The sequence below is a fragment of the Cricetulus griseus genome, chromosome 6 (assembly GCF_003668045.3).
Source record: "Cricetulus griseus strain 17A/GY chromosome 6, alternate assembly CriGri-PICRH-1.0, whole genome shotgun sequence".
Lineage (NCBI taxonomy): Eukaryota > Metazoa > Chordata > Mammalia > Rodentia > Cricetidae > Cricetulus > Cricetulus griseus.
In genome coordinates this window covers 35,507,776-35,528,628 of record NC_048599.1, presented here as the reverse complement: position 1 = coordinate 35,528,628, position 20,853 = coordinate 35,507,776, and the positions used below count along the sequence as shown (strand labels likewise).

Here is a 20,853-nt window from a genome sequence, read left to right as displayed (position 1 = left end):
CTGCTGATGGGAAGGGCTACCCCATCCTGGGTGCAGCCGGGCAAGGACAGATCACATCACTTCATGATGTGCATTTCCACCATCTATCAGGGCACTCCAGTTCCAGGTACACATTTGCCCATCCTATCTCTTTAGGAATTCCTTTTGCATGTTGTTTCAGACTTGAGTCTTGCCGCAAAGACCATGCTTGTATTGGGAGGTGACTGTCTCCATACATGGCTCAGATGCCGCTGGTGCTCTTATCACCCCTTTGAGGCAGTGCCTTTCCCTGAAAGCTGTCTCCATGTAGCAAGTACTTGCAGAGCCCACTACACACTGAACAGCTCTTCCCTGACTTCCCAAGGTCCTGTGTGTCTCCTGCATTAGGAAGATACATCTGGCGTTTCTGTGTGGTACAGCTGGCCACATCCTCCTTAGAAAGCATTCTTTTTTTTTTTTTAATACAAAGGAATTTATTAGGGAAAAGCCTTACCTACAGAGAGACCTAGCTAGCCAGAGGGGCATCAGTAAATACAGCAAGCTGAAGACGAAATGGAAGAAGGAACCAGCCAAGGGAGCGCTCCTCACTATTAAACCTTTCCTATGTCACCCTGACCACGCCCACACAGGCGTGGCTACAGTGTCCCCTACAGAGGGACTTTGGTTTTTCGAGACAGGGTTTCTCTGTGGCTTTGGAGGCCGTCCTGGAACTAGCTCTGGAGACCAGGCTGGTCTCAAATTCACAGAGATCCGCCTGCCTCTGCCTCCCAAGTGCTGGGATTAAAGGCGTGCGCCACCACCGCCAGGCAGACACTTAGATTCTTACCTCATTGTTTGCAACTATTTCCAACCTCCCTCTCCCTACATGGGCTGTCCAAAATCTGTACAGCTCTCCTAACATTCTGTGGTCCCGGTCTTCTCTACATAATTTCCCCAGGTCCCCTGATGTTATCTGGGTTTCCGTTCACAGATTGTCCCAGGCATATGGGTATTCAGAAGACAGTGCTGGCATCCTTTAAGGGGACTGAAGTGCATGTAGTCAGTACTAAGAAGCTGTCAGATTGTTTCCAAGGTATCCTGAGACTCACAGTGCAGGAATACAAAAGCTCCAAGTGATTGAACCGGTTTGAACCTGTTTGAACTTGCCAAAACCGGATTGAACCGGTCTGAACTGGTTTGAACTGGCCAAAACCGGATTGAACTGGTCTGAACTGGTTTGCGCTGGCCAGAAACCGGTCTGAACCGGTTTCAACGGGTCTGAACTGCTTTGAACTGGTCAAAACCGGATTGATACAGTCTGAACCAGTGTGACTGTTAGAAACCGGATTGATCCAGTCTGATCCAGGAGCTTGGTCCTATATTTCTCGAGAAAGTGGGTCCCCAAGGCCATAGTGAGTGAAGCATCTGCCTGCCTCTTGAAAAAGATTGCCGCCTTCGCAAAGGGATTCCCTACTTTACTTTTCTATTTTTAAGCTCCACGCTAGGAAAGCTAGAGAGTACAAACTCCAGGAAAGGCCATATTGTTTTGGAAAGCCTTTTGTCTTGGGGTTTTTGCGGTTCTATTGCAAGTTGCTCCCTCACACCATAGAGCCTGCTTCAGCCTCTCCCAGCTGCTCTGGTGCCACTGGTGCACTGCTGCATGCGCCATGGCTCCTTGGAGTCCCATTTGTCCTGCTGTGGCCCTGTAAGAAGTCCTACTCGTGGGCCTGGGCCGTGGGTGTGCGGTGGGGAGATGACCGCTGCACTAGGACTTCACTGAAGCCATAATATATGAAAATTCAGTCTGGCATGGCGTGCGCTGTCATTCCGGGTCTGCCAAGGTATGATCACCTGCCGATCTCTGAGTTACTGCCTACATCAACTTCCAGCAGCCAGCTGACGCTGACAGAGCCTTGGACACCATGAACACTGATGTGAGTAAGGGAAAGCCAATCTTGATCATGCAGTCTCAGAGGGATCCCTCTTTAAGAAAGTCTGGTGTAGGGAATGTCTTCATCAAGAACGTGGACAAATCTATCGACAACAAGGCACTTTATGATATTTTTTCAGCCTTTGGAAACATCCTGTCCTGTAAGGTAGTTTGTGATAAGAATGGCTCTGAGGGTTATGGCTTTGTCCACTTCAAGACCCTTGCAAGAGGCTGCCATCGAGAAGATGGATGGCACCTCCTCAATGAGTGCAAAGCGTTTGTGGGCAGATTCAAGAGGGGGAAGCTGAGCTCAGGAACAAGGCCGAGAAATTCACCAATGTTTATATCAAAAACTTTGAGGAGGAAGTGGATGATGATGATCTGAAAGAACTATTCAGCTAGTTTGGTAAAACTCCAAGTGTCAAGGCAATGAGAGATCCCAGTGAGAAATCCAAAGGCTTTGGCTTTTCAAGTTACGAAAAACACGAGACTGCCAACAAGGCCTGGATATCAGCAGGCTCTCCCATCTTGTCCAGAACCCGGATGGCAGTTTTTCAGAAAGCATTCTTAAAAAGAGGAGGCAGGTACCGTCTCCATTTTTCCTGACACCAGTTTCTTTAAAAGCACCACTCTGTTTGTACTGTCTATAGCCCTCATGTGACGTGCCCCCAAATTTTTAAATGTCTTTTCTTTGTAAATGCCATCCATCAAGACCTGGCACCTAAATTTGGAGATTCCATCCCATTACACTTTGGTTCTTATTGCAAGTCCCCATTTTAATACAAGAAGACAATTATGCTGGCACATACTTCCTTTAGGAAAGAAGTCAGTGGTTGATGCTAGAATACTCTTCTTTTAAGAAAAAAATAATTTTAGATGGGACTAGCACATGTGATATTTGTCTTTGAAGATACACTGACCAAATTCTCCACATGTATATAATACGGGGTGGGGATTTCGGGTTGAGCAAATGGGAAAATAAACCATGACCCGGCACAAAGGAGACAGCAAAGCTGAATTTTAAGTGCTTCTTTGTAGTTTCAGAGAGTGAAAATTCCAAAAACATTTTTTGAGACAAAACATTCCAGAATAATTAGCTTTTGAATTTACTTTGAGAAACAATTCAGATGTCAAAAGGTAAGGGACACATTAAGCAAATAACACAGTTTGTGCTTTGCACAACTTTGCAGTAATTTCAAAAGAAGATCTAGATATCTGAATTTATTGGCAAAAAAGTTCATACTAAGCTGTAAAATTTAAAAATTAACCAAATACTTTATGGTGTGATCCATTTTAGTAAGTAGATGAAAATGTGCTCATGAAAGGAAATCTAAGGATTGGGGATGTCAGCTCTGTATACATAAGGCCCAAGTTTAATCCCAGCACTGCAATATAATCTGAAATGATAAAAATCAATATGGTAAAAGGAATTGTTTCTGTGTGATAGAATTACAGCTCAACTTTAGTCTTTAAATTTTTCTACAGTCTCTGATTTTTTACAATGGATATTCTAACATTTTATAGTGAGATGGTAAACAAAGATGTTTTCACTGAAATAAAATGCATTTCTCTTCCAAGTGTGAGATCTTTTATGCTATATAATTGTCCTTGAGTTTACTGTTATGAAGTTCAACAAGGGTACTTCAGGGTAGCTGCAATTCCATTCAAGACTAATTCAGTCTTGAATTAGACAATTTTGCTTGTGAACATGTCCGTAACATTTTTAAAACTACATTTGCTTGTTTATTTGGAGAAAGGTGGTAGAAATCATGCTGCAGCATGAGTTTGGAGGTCAGAGGGCAACATGCAGTAGTCAGCTCTCTCCTTCTACCATGTAGGTCCTGGGGACCAAACTGAGGTAGTGAGTCTTACCTGCAATGAGGTAAGTGCCTTACCTGCCATCTTGCTAGCCTATTCATGACAGTATTTTAAAGATATTAAGGAGCAAGATTTCATGTAAATGAGTTTGTTTGTATCTTCACAAGTCAAGGTAGTTGTAAACTTATAGGAGACAAATATATAGCTACAAAATTAAGGTTTACAAATACTTGCTAATGAATACACATTGGAAAAAATACCTTCAACTGGTGAACAGCTTTGGTTCCTAATAAGGCAGTTTGCTCATCAATATTTAATATGTAGTGTCTACAGTTTTCATGAATATGTATAGATTTGCAGGATGCATGTTTATTTAAACAAATATCCCCATTCACTATAGTATAGCTATGTGCTTCATTTATATTGAGTCTTATGAGAGCCCAGGGAGGAAAATGTTTACTGTTATGAAGTTCAACAAGGGTACTTCAGGGTAGCTGCAATTCCATTCAATGCATTGCAGAGAGCGAGAAGAGATGCATCCACCTTAAAATGTGCTGTGCATCCTCAGCTAGTGTTCTCAGGGTGTCACAGAGCCTATGTGTGCAGAGCAAATGTAGAGCAAGAATGATCTGGTGTAGCATTATCTTTTAATTGGAGTTTCTATTTCTGTCACTGTTTCATTTGCTCACATAATAGCTTAACCCGCAGCAACTGGCAGAAGCATCATTGTTGATTTGGACAGTACACAAAGGACACATGCAAAGTGTTTTGTTTGCAGAGAGACTTGGAGATGAATTTAGAACTGTGCCTAGATTTTGCTTGGGTAACACACTACATCTGAAAATAGCTAACTGCTTTTCATCCCAATTCCAGGAGCCCTTGCATCCAAGCAACACCTGAAGAATCATCCCTCTGCAGCCTCTCTCCCTATTCCTCTCACTTCTAGCTGAAGGTTAGTTTGTTGTAAGCTGAAAAGTATATTTTCCTATAACCAGCAAATGAGGAGAATAGAAACTTGGAGCTCTGTGTTTGCTGAGAGATAATGACCAAAACCATTAGCCCATTAGAACATAAAATGTGAACAGGCGAGTGTGTGCTTACATAACAGAGATATTTTTCTGATAATTCTTGCCATTATAGTCAGTTTACAGATGGAAGTGGAATACATTGAGCCTGCCTAGCCTAAGGCACTGCACAGATACCTCCTTTACCTGAATCTATATGAGCAGCTGAAGAAAAAGTGGCTTTGTGCTCCCAAGAATTAAGTTCTGTCTCTACATTAGTTAGCCTTCTATTATCATAACAAATACCCAAGACAATCAACTCCTTTACTTGGCTCATGATTCTAGAGGCTTCATTTGATTATTGGTTAGCCTTTGTACATCATGACAGGCACATATGGTGAAATGAAATCACTCAGCCCCAGGTTCCCATTCAAGCACAGACCCTCCATCACCTGAACGTGAGCCCAGGGCTCACTTTTTAAAGGTGCCACCCCCTCCCAGTAGCACCAAGCTAAGCACAAGGGCTCGCACACAGTGATTCTCAGCCTTCCTAATGCTGTGTCCCTTTAATACAGTTCTTCATGTTGTGGTGACCCAAACCACAAAATTATTTTTGTTGCTACTTCATACCTGTAATTTTGCTACTGTTATGAATCATAATATAAATATTTGTGTATTCCAATAATCCTATGTGATCCCTGTAAAATGGTCATTCAACCCTCAAAGGGTCACCACCCACAGGTTGAGAACCATGTTCTAACACAAAAAGACCTTTTAGGGGACATTCCAGATGCAAGCTGCAACACCTTAGGAAAAGCCAATTGTGTTTGTTCCCAAACTTGCCTTATGCCAGTTGCCTAATTCATGAAATTATGCAAGCTCTTTAAATGTCATGTAAAACTAATGAAATATGCATGCAAAGAGACTTCTTTTTTAAATAAAACTCAATTGCATAGTAGTGAAAAATCTTAGTATAGGTGAATAACATTAAAATTAATGTTGCTCCAAATGCAAAATGACTGCAAAAATGATTTGGAAAAATGTTAAAAAGCAGAAAATTCTGTGTTCAGGTCATTTGCTCTCTACTTCCCTTGCTACCATTGCAAATTGGAAACAAACATAATCTGCTTGACATGAAGATAAGAATGAAGGCAATGTTGTTTTTAAAAAAGTCAAGAAAATCAGAGGTCCTGACATGCAATACTTAGGAGATGGCTTTGGCGGACGACCAACCCAAGGCCAACCTGTGATACATGCTGAGACCCTGTCTCAAAAGAAAATTAGACATCACAGCTGCTTTGGAGAACAGTTCCTTGCAAGATACACTAAGTGGCTATGAGCCAATGAATGCTGGGAACTAACTCACTTTTCTCTTCCTTCCTGATCCTATTCACAGGGACCCTAACCCAGGTGTCCTGGCATGGAAGAAGGCTAACATTTCTGAGAGAGGGTCATTGTTGACACAAAGAATGACTTAAACATCAAATTATAGATAAAATTAGAAATGTTGAGCTTTGTATAAGTCTTACAAAGACTGGACTGAACCTATCACCAAGCTCCACATGAAAAGGTGTGCACAAGTGTGGAATTCATAAACAGAATTATGGCTGCATATGGTGGCATATGTCTATAATTATAGTGCTGAGAAGGCTGAGGCATTGAGAACTTTTTAAAAAAAAAAGCATCCTGTACTACAGATCAAGACCCTGTTTCAAAAAATAATGATACTAAGAGGAAAGATGATTGTGACAGTGGTGTTGGAGGTGGGAGGAGGAGAGGGAAGACGAAAGGGGGAAATGCGTATATAAACACACTGAGATGCTCAAGGTATAAAAATCAGTGTGCAGTAGAGGAATGCTGGCCCAGCACACATCCTATAGAAAGAAAAACACCTTATCTATAGTATTTATCACGGCCTAAGCATTTTACCTCTGTTCATTCTGCGGCCCACTGAGCCTCCTTGTCAACCCTGTTCTACCATTGAAACTCCTGCAAAAGTCTGTGAGAAACACGGTCCTGAATTCTAGATTATTCTACATGATAGTACACAGCTTTCCATATTCCTACAGACTTTATTGTTTGAATCTTGTAACTAATACCACAGTAACCTGCAACTATTAACCTTTTATGCTTGAGGAAATCCAAGATTCAAAGATCTCATGACACTTGCCCAAGCTCACACAGATGGGAAGTAGCAGAGTTCAGAGCCCAGATCTAGCCAGGTACACTTTGTTCTTCATACTGATGAACAGTTGACTAGCTCAGATTGGTCTCATCATTCAAGATTGATTTGTCTCTCAAACAACACACCAAATTTCTTCTTAAAACAGTGTGATTAGGGCTTCTTCCAAGAAACACATTACTTTTGAAATCTCTAAAAATCTGCAATGTTATCTCCTAAAAATCCATATGTATTCTTAGTATTTGTGGATTTTACAGCTAACCCAATGGTTGCCTCCCTTACCTACAAAGACTATCTACAAAAAAAAAAAAAAACTAGGATTCTAAAAGTTCGAAAAATTCTAGTTTAAAAGACAATAATAATAATTAGACAAATAATTAGAATGAATTATAAGTATGTGGCATATGCATCTTCCATAACTGGCCACAATTGTATCTGCCTCCTACATGCCCCTCCAACAAGCATAAGAGTTCGGGGCTGTGTCCTTGACTCTGGGTGGGCTGGGTGACTATAGAAGGCACAACTCCTGGCAGGTTTTATTGCATGCTCCCATTGAAATCTAGACACCAAACTTGTCAAATGAGAGAAACCTCATGGACAGGATGTACATATGTGGCCACCTATCAGCCAGTATTGATCTTCAACTATGAGATGCCTGACTAGGATACCTCCAGATGGCTCCATCCCCAAGCCATCTGATCCTTGCTTCAGACTTTATAGTTCAAGTTGTAGATATCCTAACACAGACATAAGTCAGCTCCACCCTCAGTGCCCAGATTGCACCCACAAGCATAATAAAATGGCTGCATTATATCATTATACCTGTGGCAGTTTATTTTGCAGCAATAGGTAACTGATACAATCAGATGATTTTATGCCATCCATTGTGACTTTAATATCAGGCTTCCAGATAATTGAACTGTTAAATCTGATGCTGTTGTATGTAATTTGAGGATGTTAGAAATCCACACTTATAATTTATAGTCATTGTAGTAAAAATAAAAATGGTAGGTATAATTGAAATAAAAAAGAACCGTAAATATAAGCTGCACATCACTGAATAGACACATAAGAATTGTGAGAGGAGTTGATTCAATTCAGGATGACGGTGGCAACCAGCACCTGAGGGGCAGTGGAGCCACTTCACAAGGTCTGAAAAACTCATGGAGGGGAAACGAGGCAGGGAAAGATGAGCCTACAACTGAAAAGAGGCAGGTCTTATGTGGAGATGCTTTTCAAAGTGCTTTCAGGAAATTGAAAAAATAGACGGCCGAGCAGAGCCCCAAGTGGGGAGAGAAGGGGAACTGGACATGCGATGGCACTGACAGGCATGGAAGTGGAACTGCATTGGACAAAGGAGCATGCCATTGCCAATAGGGCTTCTCTTCAGCCTGCCTGGAGGCTCGGCCATCACCAGGCCCGCCTTGCCCTGCTAGACCACTGGCCGCCATCAGCCTGCAAGCCCAGCTTGGGGCCTCCGATGCTGCATCTGTTCTACTGGCCCTGCTGGCGCCACAGTGTGCCCATGAGCCTGCAAGCATGATGTTTGTGCCCAGGGAGCTGTCTGGGTGGCCAGCACTGAGGGCAGGAAGGTGTGCAGTGTTCTGGAACTCACACGAATCCTGCCTCCTCCAACTCACTGCCCAGCCTCGAGACCACCCTGGTTCTTGACAACAGGGTATCCAAAATGAATCTGAGCGATAGTCCAGTACTTACGGTGCTTCAGAAACCTGGAATCAGACCAGACCAATGACTTGTTTCAAAAAGCTAGTTTGCATGGAAAGTGTGTGTGTGTGTGTGTGTGTGTGTGTGTGTGTGTGTGTGTGTGTCTGTGTCTGTGTCTGTGTGTGTGTGTGTGTCTGTGTGTCTGTGTGTCTGTGTGTGAGCACGCACGCAGCAGTTTGCAATGCCACTTTTAATAATTGTGTGTTCAATAGAAAGATGGGAAAGATGACAGAATGGAGTGGTGAGTTGCGGTAGAGAAACATTCCTGTTGCAGCAGCAGGAATGGGAGCAGGACTGCAGCAGACAAAGGATCATATTGTTGCTGGGTAGGGCTGGCAGGATGCTATACACCAGCCTGGAGCTTGCACAGATTCTTCCCTGAACATACTGTCCAACCCCATGATCACCCTGACACTGAGCAACAAAAAAGACATCCAAGACAAAGAAAGGTTTGTTACCTGATTGAGCCTCTTCGAAAGACCTCTATGTATGTGCTGCCCCGAGACCATGTGGATGTCCATGGTCCATGCTGCCACTGGAAACCGTGTGGAAGGCCAGGATCTGTGCTGTCCACCAGATGTTATGGGCAAGGAAGCTTCTCTTGTAGTGGTATTGATGACTGAAGGCTCATAATTGAAAATAGGAGACGTTGAAGAATTCTGTAGCAACCTCTCACCCCTCCCAAAGAGAGAGAGAGAGAGAGAGAGGAGAGAGAGAGAAAGAGAGAAAGAGAGAGAGAGAGAGAGAGAGAGAGAGAGAGAGAGAGAGAGAGAGAAAGAGAGTCTGGACAGGAAGCTATTGAAGAGAGTCCTTAAAAACTGTGATAAAGATGCTGTAGTGTAGCTCTTCACAGTTGATGACTTCCATCAGAGGGCAGTGGGAAAGGACTCAGTTTTATTTAAGGGGCTGGCCACTGGGAGTGTGACCATGCTCCGTTGAGTACACGGGCAACACAAATTGGACTTGGTGTATTATAATTCTTTGGGGGGGCACAAGAGTGGGAGGGTAGACCTGGGAGGAATAGGAAGCAAGTGTGATTGGGGCACATTGTGTGAAATTCCCAAATAAAAAAATATTTTGTTGGAAAGACTTATGAACGTTAAAGTAAAATTCAAATTCAGTATATTGATAGAAGAGGGCAAATGTCTGGCTGTTTCATTATAAAGCAACCTACTTAGGGATATTAAAGGCATAATTATGGATGAAGTTTTTCACAAACAAAAATATTTAATTACAACTGCATTTAAGCAAAATGAAGACAGAGAGGTAAACTAATTAGTAATGGGTCTCATTTTCATCAGCTGTTCAGGCTTGCGATGTATTTGTTTTCCTTTCTCATTAATATGAGAGGAAACATTATGAAGCTGGAAAAGGAGTGGGAAAATGGTTTGTAGAAATATGGACCTTCACTTTGTGTGTGGCGTTTAGAACCTTTAACCATGGATTGAGCTCCTCACACCTCCGTTTTGGACAACTACAATTCATAAGGTGGCTTATCAATAAAAATAAGCTTGCAGTAAAGAAATAAGCTGATCAGTGTGTCATTATTTTGTTACAGGACACCAGCTTTGTGAGTTTGTAGTTTAACTCCTTTTCTTCTGGGAGACCATCGGGAACCTGCAGGTGAGTGGGCTGAGGGGGAGGAACCCAACAGTTAGTTTCTCCCGAGTTCCCTTAGTGTAAAGCTGCAGAATCAATGGCTTTGATAAAGGAGCCACTCCTTGTACTTTTCCCTCCAGTTTATAATATTCCACTAATATTAAGACAAAAATCCTTTCAGTGACTCAATTCTAAATTTGGTTTCTTGTAAAAAACATCAAAAAAGAATTTTGTCCTCAGATTTTACAGACAAAATAAGCTTTTTGAAAATTCCAACTCTCACAGCCTTTTCTGCCTCTCATACACACATGATGCTCTCAGACTTAGGGCAAAAGCAACATTGCTAACATTTCTAGGAAGGAAGCCTACTTGCTTCTGAAGCTCACTATTTTTTTCAAAGTAAAATCTGCAATTCCTATTTTTTTATCAAGATCAATAAATAAATTGAAGTATTATCTTTAAAAAAAAAGAGAAAAGGATAGGTGCCTCAAAAGGGAAAGCAATGTTTAAGGACATCATAATTGATCCCACTGCTTGGGATGCAGGGTCGGAGGATTGAGACTGGGGGAGGGGTCATCCTGGACTACATAGTGGGAAAAAAATCAATCAAAAACATCAAAACCAAAATATGAACAGAAGGGAAGTCCAGATACCATCATGGACAACAGCTAGGCAGTGTCTCCATCCCAGGAGATACCATATATGGTATAACTGTTACCACTAAGACAAAAATGTTGAGCTTTAGGTCCAAGGAACAATGTATCCATGACTGATTACGGCTGCTGAGCCCTGGCCGTTAAGAAAGATAAGGGTTTTAGTTGGGCATTATTTAAAAACAGAGCAAATGTACACAGCTGTAGCTGCTTATTTACCTTTCTGGTACTGTCATAAAGCACAACTAGGAATATAACAGGCTTTTTGGAGGGGAGGTGGGGAAGTGGGCAACCAGTTCCCAAATCATGACATGGAGACTCCTTATCCATCACGAATGCTTGGGCCTTATCTTATGCTTGTCTCACTAGCTCTTAATAACTTAACCTATTTCCCTTCATCTACAATTTGCCTTAAGGCTTTTGCCTTTCTTTCTGTCTATCTTATTTCACTGCTTCTCATATCTGGCTGGCTGGTGGCTGCCTGCCTTCTGGCCCTGATGTGTCCCTCTCTTTCTCCCTCATTCTCTCCTTCTTTCCGCTTACTTATTCCTGCCTATTCCCCTCCTGCCTGGCTATTGACCATTTAGCTTTTTATTAGACTAATCAGGTGCCTTAGGCAGGCAAGGTGAAACAGATGCAACACATCTTTATATTATACAAATGCAGTACAAACAAATATAACACATCTTTGCATTGTTAACAAAGGCAGCAGAAACAAATGTAACAGACCTTCACATAGTTAAAGTAATATTCTGCAGCAAAAACAAATGTAACACATCTTTGTCTGGTTAAAGCAATATTACACCACACAGAACCATAGAAGAAGGTGTTTATTTTGGCTTATGGAGCCAGAGGGCTGGAGTCGCTAATGTCAGGGACAGTTCAGCAGTGGGTAGTAGGCTTTCTAATCTCAAAACCCATCCCCAGTAACATACTCCCTCCCCAAACAACACTACCAACTAAGGAAATGTTCAAAGGGAAGACATTTTTTTATTCAGTATAGCACAAAGAGCTTCCTGCATTGGCTAGAAGCTAATATTTGGTTACCTCAAAAACACCTTCCAAACAACGAGCTTGATATGTTTCCTAAATTCAACATTTTTAAGTTTGTAGTCAATATTGGTCAATCTTATGATTTAGATGTAAGATGTGCCTGGCAGGTACATGCAGTGGGGACAGTGCTGTTCCATGGGACTATGGAGCCTTAGGAACTGTTTCCTAGCTCAAATAATAGGATTACTAGGGATGAGCATTGGGAGTGCTATCCACTTCTGGTTCAGGCCTTAACTCTCTGAATTTGGTTGTTCATCAAAATATGAGCTTCACAAACCTAATACCCATGCTGTGAGCCATTCCAAATGCTGTTGTTCTGTCACCCAAGAGCTGAAAGCCAAGGTAAGTCTCTCTTCCCTTGAGTCACTTGTATCAGGTATTTGACCACAGAGATGCAAATTAAACAATGTAGTCATTAATAGCAACCATGTGTTGGGCTGTAATGCTGACCATGATAGCCATTGAAATTGCCTTGAGACTTTTATTATCATATATTAATTATCCATAAGAGTTGGATTCATCATGATGGTTTTATGCATGTATGCAATGTATATTGATCACATTTCCCGAAATCTCTTTTTTTCCTCATCTGCATTCATTGGTCCAATACCCAAAAAAGTCCCATTTCTCCTTTTATGTTTTTCTCTTTTGATGACCCAATGAATTTAGTTACAGAAGCATGGGCAATGAATTATTTAGAGGACTATGGTAATGACTTATCTTTTTAGAAGGGAAAAAAAAAAAGCTGTCGTAGCTTGTCATTAGTTAAGGACTTCCCCTGCCCTTGAAGCTTCAGGCTTTTGACCAGGTTTCCATACAAGGTGTGAAGTCCCTCTTGTAGAACAAGCCTCGATTCCAACCATAAAGTAGTTGGTTTCACCACAGAACCATGCCACTATTGCACCAGTGGGCATATCTTGCATGGACACATTAGTCATGGTAATATACAGGGCCCACAACTGACTGTTGAGGACTCCTACCACAAGCAGACTGCATAGAACCTTCCTGCTTGTTTTTAATATGTGACCAGATTGTATCTCTTTCACTGAGATACAAACAGTAAGCCTACATCTGATTATTGCCTAGGGTTCTTGAGTCTTCCTGGGTAATTCTAATGTATAAACAGACATTAGGACTGTGTGTGAGGACAGGGTCTTTGCTAGAAAACTCCAAGTGCCACATTTAAAGATACTATAACAGCTGTTATTCTTTGATATAAAAAGGTTTAAAATGTAGGCTTCTACCTACATTTCTTTTTCTACTTACAGTATTTCCCTTACCACCAAACTGCCTGCCTTGAAGGCTAGCATATTGTGAAAATATACGAAGTGTAGCAAATCTTGTTTTCATTCTCTTCACTTTATCTCAATGACTAGATTCAGTACGCTTTGGATTCAAGTAATACCAATTGTGGGGCTTAATGAATCTGGAAGAACATCGAGGGTGTCTTTGAGATATTGATGAAATATCTGGTAGATGAAATAGCATATTTGGGTGTCAGAGTGTTGTCTTCAGTCTAAGCAGGTGCAGAGGTAAAGTTCTGCAGAGACATCTAATGAAGGCAAGCTCAGTTAGCATTTTGTTTTCAGGAAACAGGGGAGCACCTGCTGTTTGTTTATCCTTCTCCAAATGCAGGTGTTTTGAATCTAAATATAAGTAAGATGACATTCTTCCAAACAAGCTATCTATGCTTTACAACTTTGAGTCTTTGATAACTCAATACATTTACAAGTCAAGATCTATTCCAGGACATGAATCAAATTTGAGTATTGCAATCTTTTCTGAAGCATAGTACCCTTTCCAGAATGTCCAGAATGTCTATGGTTAGAATCTTTTTAGCCTATGGATAGTGGCTTCTTGCACTCAGATACATGAATACAAACAACTTGGCTTAGTTTTTTGCATGGACATAAATTTTTAATTTCTTTAGGCAAAGACTAAGAATTATGGCTGTTACATTCCATCAGAATATGCTTAGCTTTGTAAGAAGCTATCACGTGGTATCATTTTTTTCTTTTTTCTCCTGCAATGAAAGTTCCTATTGCTCTATGTTCTCATCAACATTTGTCATTGTCATTGCTCTGGATATTCCCTACTCTGACAGGAATGTAGTACCATTGCATTGTCATTTTAATTAGCATTTCTGTAATAACATACCATATTTATCATATTTTCATGCGCTGAGCAAGGTACTTCATGATTTTTTTAGATTGGGTTATTCATTTTCTTACTGCTAGATTTTATCATCTTAATTTATCTGTCTATTCTTAGAGAATTTCATACAGTGTACAATGTATTTGGTCATGTCCACCCTTACTCTCCCCCTACCTTCTCTAAGACCCCCTCCAATATCTGCCTCCCAACTCTAAATACTCATATTTGTAATTTATTATAACCTACTGGATCCAGTTGGTGCTGCCCAAGTGCACATGTATATGGGGTCATTCACTGGAGCATGGCCAACCTCCTAAGGACTGCACCCCTGGAGAAAACTGATTCCCTTTTACTAAACAGCCATCAATTGCCAACAGTTTTCAGCTAAGGGTGGAGCCTCATGAGCTTTGCATCCATACATGCTGGAACATTGCTTGGCTTGATCTTAGGCAGCCATAACTGCTGTGACCACAGGAGTACAGTGGTCTTCTCATGTCCAAAAGGCACTATTTCATAACAATCCTCCCAGCAAGAGTGTCCTCTGAGATTGAAACATTCGGTCTCCCTGGAAAGCTCCTTAAGGCAGAAGGTAAACAACTCAAAATAGTTTCAAGAAGTCCCTAAAACTGGGCAGGTTCACCAGGCCCCTCCCTGCCAAGGTAAACAATAAAGATGGCCTAGGGTCATCTCAGAGTCAAGACTGCAAAGAAAACTCTCAGACCAGGCCAGCTGCCTAGAAGAAGCTGAACCAGCCAAGCTCCCTGGAAGGGATTTAGACCTACTGTGTCACCTAGAAAGGATTCTCTGAGATCTGTAGAACTGTCTCCCGATTGTGTACTCTGCTCCAGTTTTCCAGCTTTTGTGAGCTGTTATCAATGCTGGAGTAGGCTTTGGGTGTGCAGCTTTCTTGGAGTCACTTTTGATCCTGTAAGTAACCCCAATGAAACTCATTGGTTCACCAAGTTGAACTTTGGTTGTACCCATACTTTGGTCTTCTGTGTACTCCCCGTCTGGGATGAGTAGGCATTTGTATTATATCCTCCCCCAAGATACAGTCTTATGCAACAAGGTGAGATAGAAGGCCTATTTCATACTGAGTATGAAATAGTCATTCATTTTCCACACTTTGACTAGTTGTGAGTCTGTCTTAATTGCCAACCACAGCAATAAGAAGCTTCTCTAATAATGGATGAGAACTGAATTAATGTATGGGTTTAAAGTATTTAGAAAGCAATTTGATGCTATGTCCACTTGGAAAAATAGCAGCAGTATTTTCTTCCCTAGTAGAACCTTCCCATCCACTGGTTCCTGATCAGGTTAATAGTATTCAGTATGAGGCCCCCTCTTACACAGGGGGCCTTAAATCCACCAGAAAGCTGTTTGTTACCCCTATAATGTAAATTCCACTGTTGTGCCATTCTTGTTGCTAGGCCAGTCTTTACTCTTGTAGTTCACAGGGTTCATAGCCCAGTAGTACTCTTGGTAAAATTTCCTAACTGCCTGGGTAGCAACTTCTGGCATTATGAAAGCTAGCCATCAGGAAAGAATCTTCCAGGTCAGTACCAGCTAGATTTAGCCATGTATTGTGAGCCCAAGTTTGTAGTAACTTCAGATCTTAACAACATGATTTTAAGAAATACATTTTGGAAATGGTCCTTTAACTGATATGTTCTTTAAGGGGAAAAAAGACAACATAATAATAAATGCAGAACATCAACATAGAAGGAATCGTAAATCCCCAACCATTCTGAGACACCTTAATCTGCATGTCTTTTGGATGGAAGAAAATCACCTATGCTTTTAAAAATAATAATAAATACAACATGATACTATTCACTCTCTCTGCTTTAGTGTTCAGGGAGTCATCCATCCCTCACTCAGAAGTATAAAGTAAGAAGCAATCAGTGCATATGGATTGATAGCCGATGTCAGAAGAGATAGCAATTTATAATCACCCTGGCGTTCTTGTTCAGACACTGATGATTAGGCAAGAAACCAATGTTGAGATGATTCATTCAGTTTTCACAACTTTTTCTACTTTCTTGTTAAGATGGATTTTTGTTCATCTCTTTGTTTACTTTTATCTCAGAGTTGCCATACTTTATATCTATGATGCTGTAGTGCATGCCCACTGTTGGCTCCCACCCCATGGAGCACTGCTTTTCCCACCCTTGTGTCTCAATGAAACACAGCTGTCATGAGTTCCTTTCACTCTGGCCACGGTTGAGCCAATTTGAGCTCTTCCCCGGGATTTTCAAAAATTCATCCCAGAACATTTTGCAAACCACCACTGCCAGTTTCATAGACTTTATTTTGCAGCCTCCAAAGGGCCTCACTCTCTCCCACCTTCCTTTCCCCATTTCTAACAATGGAGTCCTTTCTCCAAAACTTAACCAGATACCATTAATTTTTTTTTCTCATTCCTCTTTTTGGTCTGGGTGAAATTCAGAATTTATACCATTTCCTTCTTGATCACATCGTCCCTAGCTATCCTTCTTCTGCTACCATGGTGTTCTTAATAAATGCCAGGTACAGTCCGGGATCAGAGTTGCAACATGCATGTTTACCTAAAATATTTTTTCTCCGAGAATGGCTCTTCTTCCCCTTAAGTTTCTGCCCATATATAATCTTAACAAACTTTTCCTGAATCATTGCTAAAATTCTTTCTCTATATGAACTGATTTTAAATTTTCCTAAATAGATGTTACCTGATTGTAGACACCTTTATTTATTGGCAGTCTCCTCTCACTAAACTTTAACCTTTAGCCAAGAAAAGGCTTTGTGTCTGCACTGCTATTCCCCGGGACTGAATGCAGACGAGGTCCTCAATGACTACCATGCTGCCCAGAATGCGTTGCTAAGCTACATGCCTTTGGAATACTTCTTCTGCCCAGTTTTCAGTCTAGTGAGTCCTGACAAGTTCTGAAGCATCACAATTACAAATTTCCGAGGAAATGTATGACCAGAAGAAGCTCCAGAAATAGTCTTATATAACTCCGTCTTTTCAAAGCTGAGAATCTGAAGCCCAGGCTGGATTGAGTGCAGTGCCCAAGAAGCTGTGGTTATTTGTTGCACAGCTGCTTGGGGTAGAAAATAAAGGACCCAGCTGGAGCTGCTAACCAGGCTCACAGGAAGGCACTCCGGCTGCTTTTGAGCTTCTCCTGATCTCAACAGCATCCGGAAAGCTAGGTGGGAAGCAGGTGCAGACAGCTGGCTTTGGTCTCCTACCAACCAAAGCAACACATCACCTTGATGCAAACATGTTCGCAAATAAGAGACAGGGAAGCAGAGGACAGAAGGTCCCCTGCCCTTTTCCCTGCTCTCATTGTCTTTGGCTGCACAAAGGAATCAAATCTCCATTTGTCCAATAAATGAATCCCATGGCCCTGATACCACAAGTGACCCAACAGAAAAGAATATGCCTGGGATGCTCAAATCCTCGGACTCGGTTCTCTCCCGACTGAACAAGTGCTTCTGTCCCTTCCCCACCCCAGTCCCCACATCAACATTCCCAAAAGGACAGTGCATTAGAAAGTTAAGCTATTGCCAATGTGCTTGACAACAGAGCTCTAGCTCAAAGAATCCTGATCAGCATCTCACAGGCTCTTTCCAACACCCCATCAGAAATGCTGCCTGAGTGTGGACTGGAAGACAAGAGGTGGTTCTCAAGAGTCTGCATTGCACACCTCCTCTCATCAAAAAGACTGAGAGAGGCTCAACGACAGGCTTTAGAACACCCACACAAAAACGGCTCTGCATGTCTCCGGTCTTACGCTTCCCATTAGGCTGTCCACCCAATTAGGTCAGTTTCTAGAAAAGAATCAAATTCAATTTTATTGTTCTCATACAGTGTAATTTCTGAGGTGCTCTAATTAATGAGTAAGCTATGCAAGGAACTTTGTGCTAATTCATTAGTGGAATCCAATTTATACAAAATGCACACTTATGTACGTAAGCGTTTTATATATACACAAACATGTGGATGTGTATATGAAGCGTCAGACAAACAACTGTACAATTGTAGATTAAGCACCATATGCCTACCGGCCAGCTTAAGACACAAACGATATACAGTGAGTCTTCCTATGCACCCCACAAATGTTAAAGTTTTAATTAATACCTTGATTTTAAACTGGAGTGCAATTTCATATATTCATCAACCATTCATATTTCCTTTCCTTTCCTTTTTTTTTTCCGTTCTCTGTGTAGCTTTGGAGCCTATCCTGGCACTCACTCTGAAGACCAGGCTGGCCTCGAACTCACAGAGATCCACCTGCCTCTGCCTCCCGAGTGCTGGGATTAAAGGCATGTGCCACCAACGCCCGGCTCATATTTCCTTTTCTAACACTGATTGTGCATGTCCTCAGCCAGTTTGCTCACTGTGTTGTCCTGTTGTATTATAGATCCTGTGTGGGTCCCTGGAGAGAGGACACAGGGCACTTTCAGGATGATTTTAGCCTTTCCAGCAGCAGGGTGACTCAGCCTCTCTGGACTGAGACTCCTCCCTTAGCCAAGGGCCACTTCACTGTTTTCCAATTTACACCTTTAGCAAGTTGATTTCCATATCCCCAAAACATCCTAACTAAGCTTCCTTAGTGACAATGCCAAGTATCACAGTGTGCTGGATTTTTCCCAAGCAAGTTCTGCATAAGCTTTGTACCCTTGGGAAACTCACATATGTTAAACAGAAGATGCTGAAAACAAACGGCAGCTGCCACTGTGTAGTTTTCCCTACACGGTTGTGTCTTCTTATTATGGACTAGAATTGGGTCCTGATCACATATATGCATTGATCATATACATTTTTTGCATTTTTTTAAACTTCACTAAATGCATTTGCTACACATATAGCACTCTTTGACATGCACCTCAAATATTTCAAAATAGAAGCCCCAATGCAGTGACTTCTAACATCAGTTCCCACGCTGCCTCATGCTGCATCTTAGGGATGTGAGTTTTTAGACCCCTGCTTTAGGTGCCATGCAAATTTTAATGATGCTCCTGTATCCCTCTGTTAACAAGGGCCAAATTAAATTTTTTATAAAGTGGTGTAGATATTATAACAAAAAGAGGAGAGAAAATAATACAAATGAACTAGTTAATTAATGCACTTGAAGACAAGGATAAGCCTAAAAGTGATAAACTATCATTTAAAATCACAGTGCAAGTGTTACCCCTAATGTCACAAGTCCTCTACTACATTTACTGCTTTTTCTTTAACGGTTCTAATTTTTAACCCTAAGGGATCCATTTCTACCATCTATAACAATGTCCTTCTACAGTTTGTGTAGAAAGATTCAATGGCTTGCTTTTTACATTCAGATCTTTGGTGTGACCTGGAATTTACAATCAGATGGACTTTAAAAGAGGCACACATGCTGGGCACGGTGGCGCACGCCTGTAGTCCCAGCTACTTGGGAGGCTGAGACAGGAGGATCCCTTGAGTCCAGGAATTCTGGGCTGTAGTATGCTATGCCGATCGGGTGTCCGCACTAAGTTTGGCATCAATATGGTGACCTCCTGGGAGCCCACCAGGTTGCCTAAGGAGGGGTGAAAGGTCAAAAAATGGAGCAGGTCAAAAAAAAGAAAAAAAAGAGGGACCCAAGTTTGTCTCTTGGAGTAGTAACTATTAGTATAACTATCCTGTCCTTTCCACCCAGGCCTACAGTAGCAACTCCATCTTCAGCTGTGTGGTTTCTTGAAGTCACAAAGCTGACAACAGACACAAATTTAATTTTTCCTTAATAACACAATACAAATACAGTTGGTTGAAGACAGGCCTGTACCATGTAATATCTCTGTATTTGTTGCTTTCTATAATGATGAGTTAGTTGCACGGTGGCAAGAGGCCAAATGCATCTCCATGTCACATTTGCATGTACACCATGCTGTTTGTGCCTCAAAAGTTTTACTTTTCTGTTCTCTCTTTGAAACCTCGACTTTCCATCCACCATGCATGAACTAAGATCACTTATCTCTCATAAATTTTCCTGTGTTTTGCCCAGATTCTGAACCCCCAAATCACCAGGAGACCCGTTCCTATGCAAAAGCAGAGTCTTTTATGGTTGTAACTTGGGCCCTTCGTCCATTCATCCCAGCCTATGGCTGGAAAAGGACCCTGAGGAACCACAAGGCAGGTGATTTATTGGGCTGCATAAGGGAAGTGTTTAGGGATATGCAACAGTCTCAGGATTGATGTGCTTCTGAGCTTGGACGACCTGTCCTGTGTTGATTGGTGAACTGTTGCTATGGCCTATAGGTCCTCCCAGGGCGATTGCTCTGCTCATCACTGTTGTGCCACTTGTATGTAAAGTACACTCAGAGCCCAGAGCCCAGAGCTCAGAGCCATAAAGCACAGCCCCACCACCTAATTCTTTATTTTTTCCAGATTTTTTATTTAAATTAGAAACAAGCTTGTTTTACATGTCAATCCCAGTTCCCTCTCCCTCCCCTCCTCCCCTGCCCCCCACTAACCCCCCATCCCATCCCCTTTCTGCTCCCCAGGGAGGATGAGGCCTTCCATGGGGGATCTTCAAAGTCTGTCATATCATTTGGAGCAGGGCCTAGGCCCTCCTCCATGTGTCTAGGCTGACAGAGTATCCCTCTAGGTGGAAGGGGCTCCCAAAGTCCATTCATATACTAGGGATAAATACTGATCTACTACAGAAGCCCTACAGATTGTCCAGGCCTCCTCACTGACACCCACGTTCAGGGGGTCTGGATCAGTCCTATGCTGTTTTCCCAGTTATCAGTCTGGGGTCCATGAGCTCCCCTTTG

General features: G+C 41.9%; 1 pseudogene; it reads left to right on the top strand.

Annotated features, from left to right (window-relative positions):
* The first annotated feature begins 1,625 nt into the window (after nt 1–1,625).
* On the top strand, nt 1,626–17,002 carry LOC100770847 (annotated as a pseudogene).
* The last annotated feature ends 3,851 nt before the right edge of the window (nt 17,003–20,853 follow it).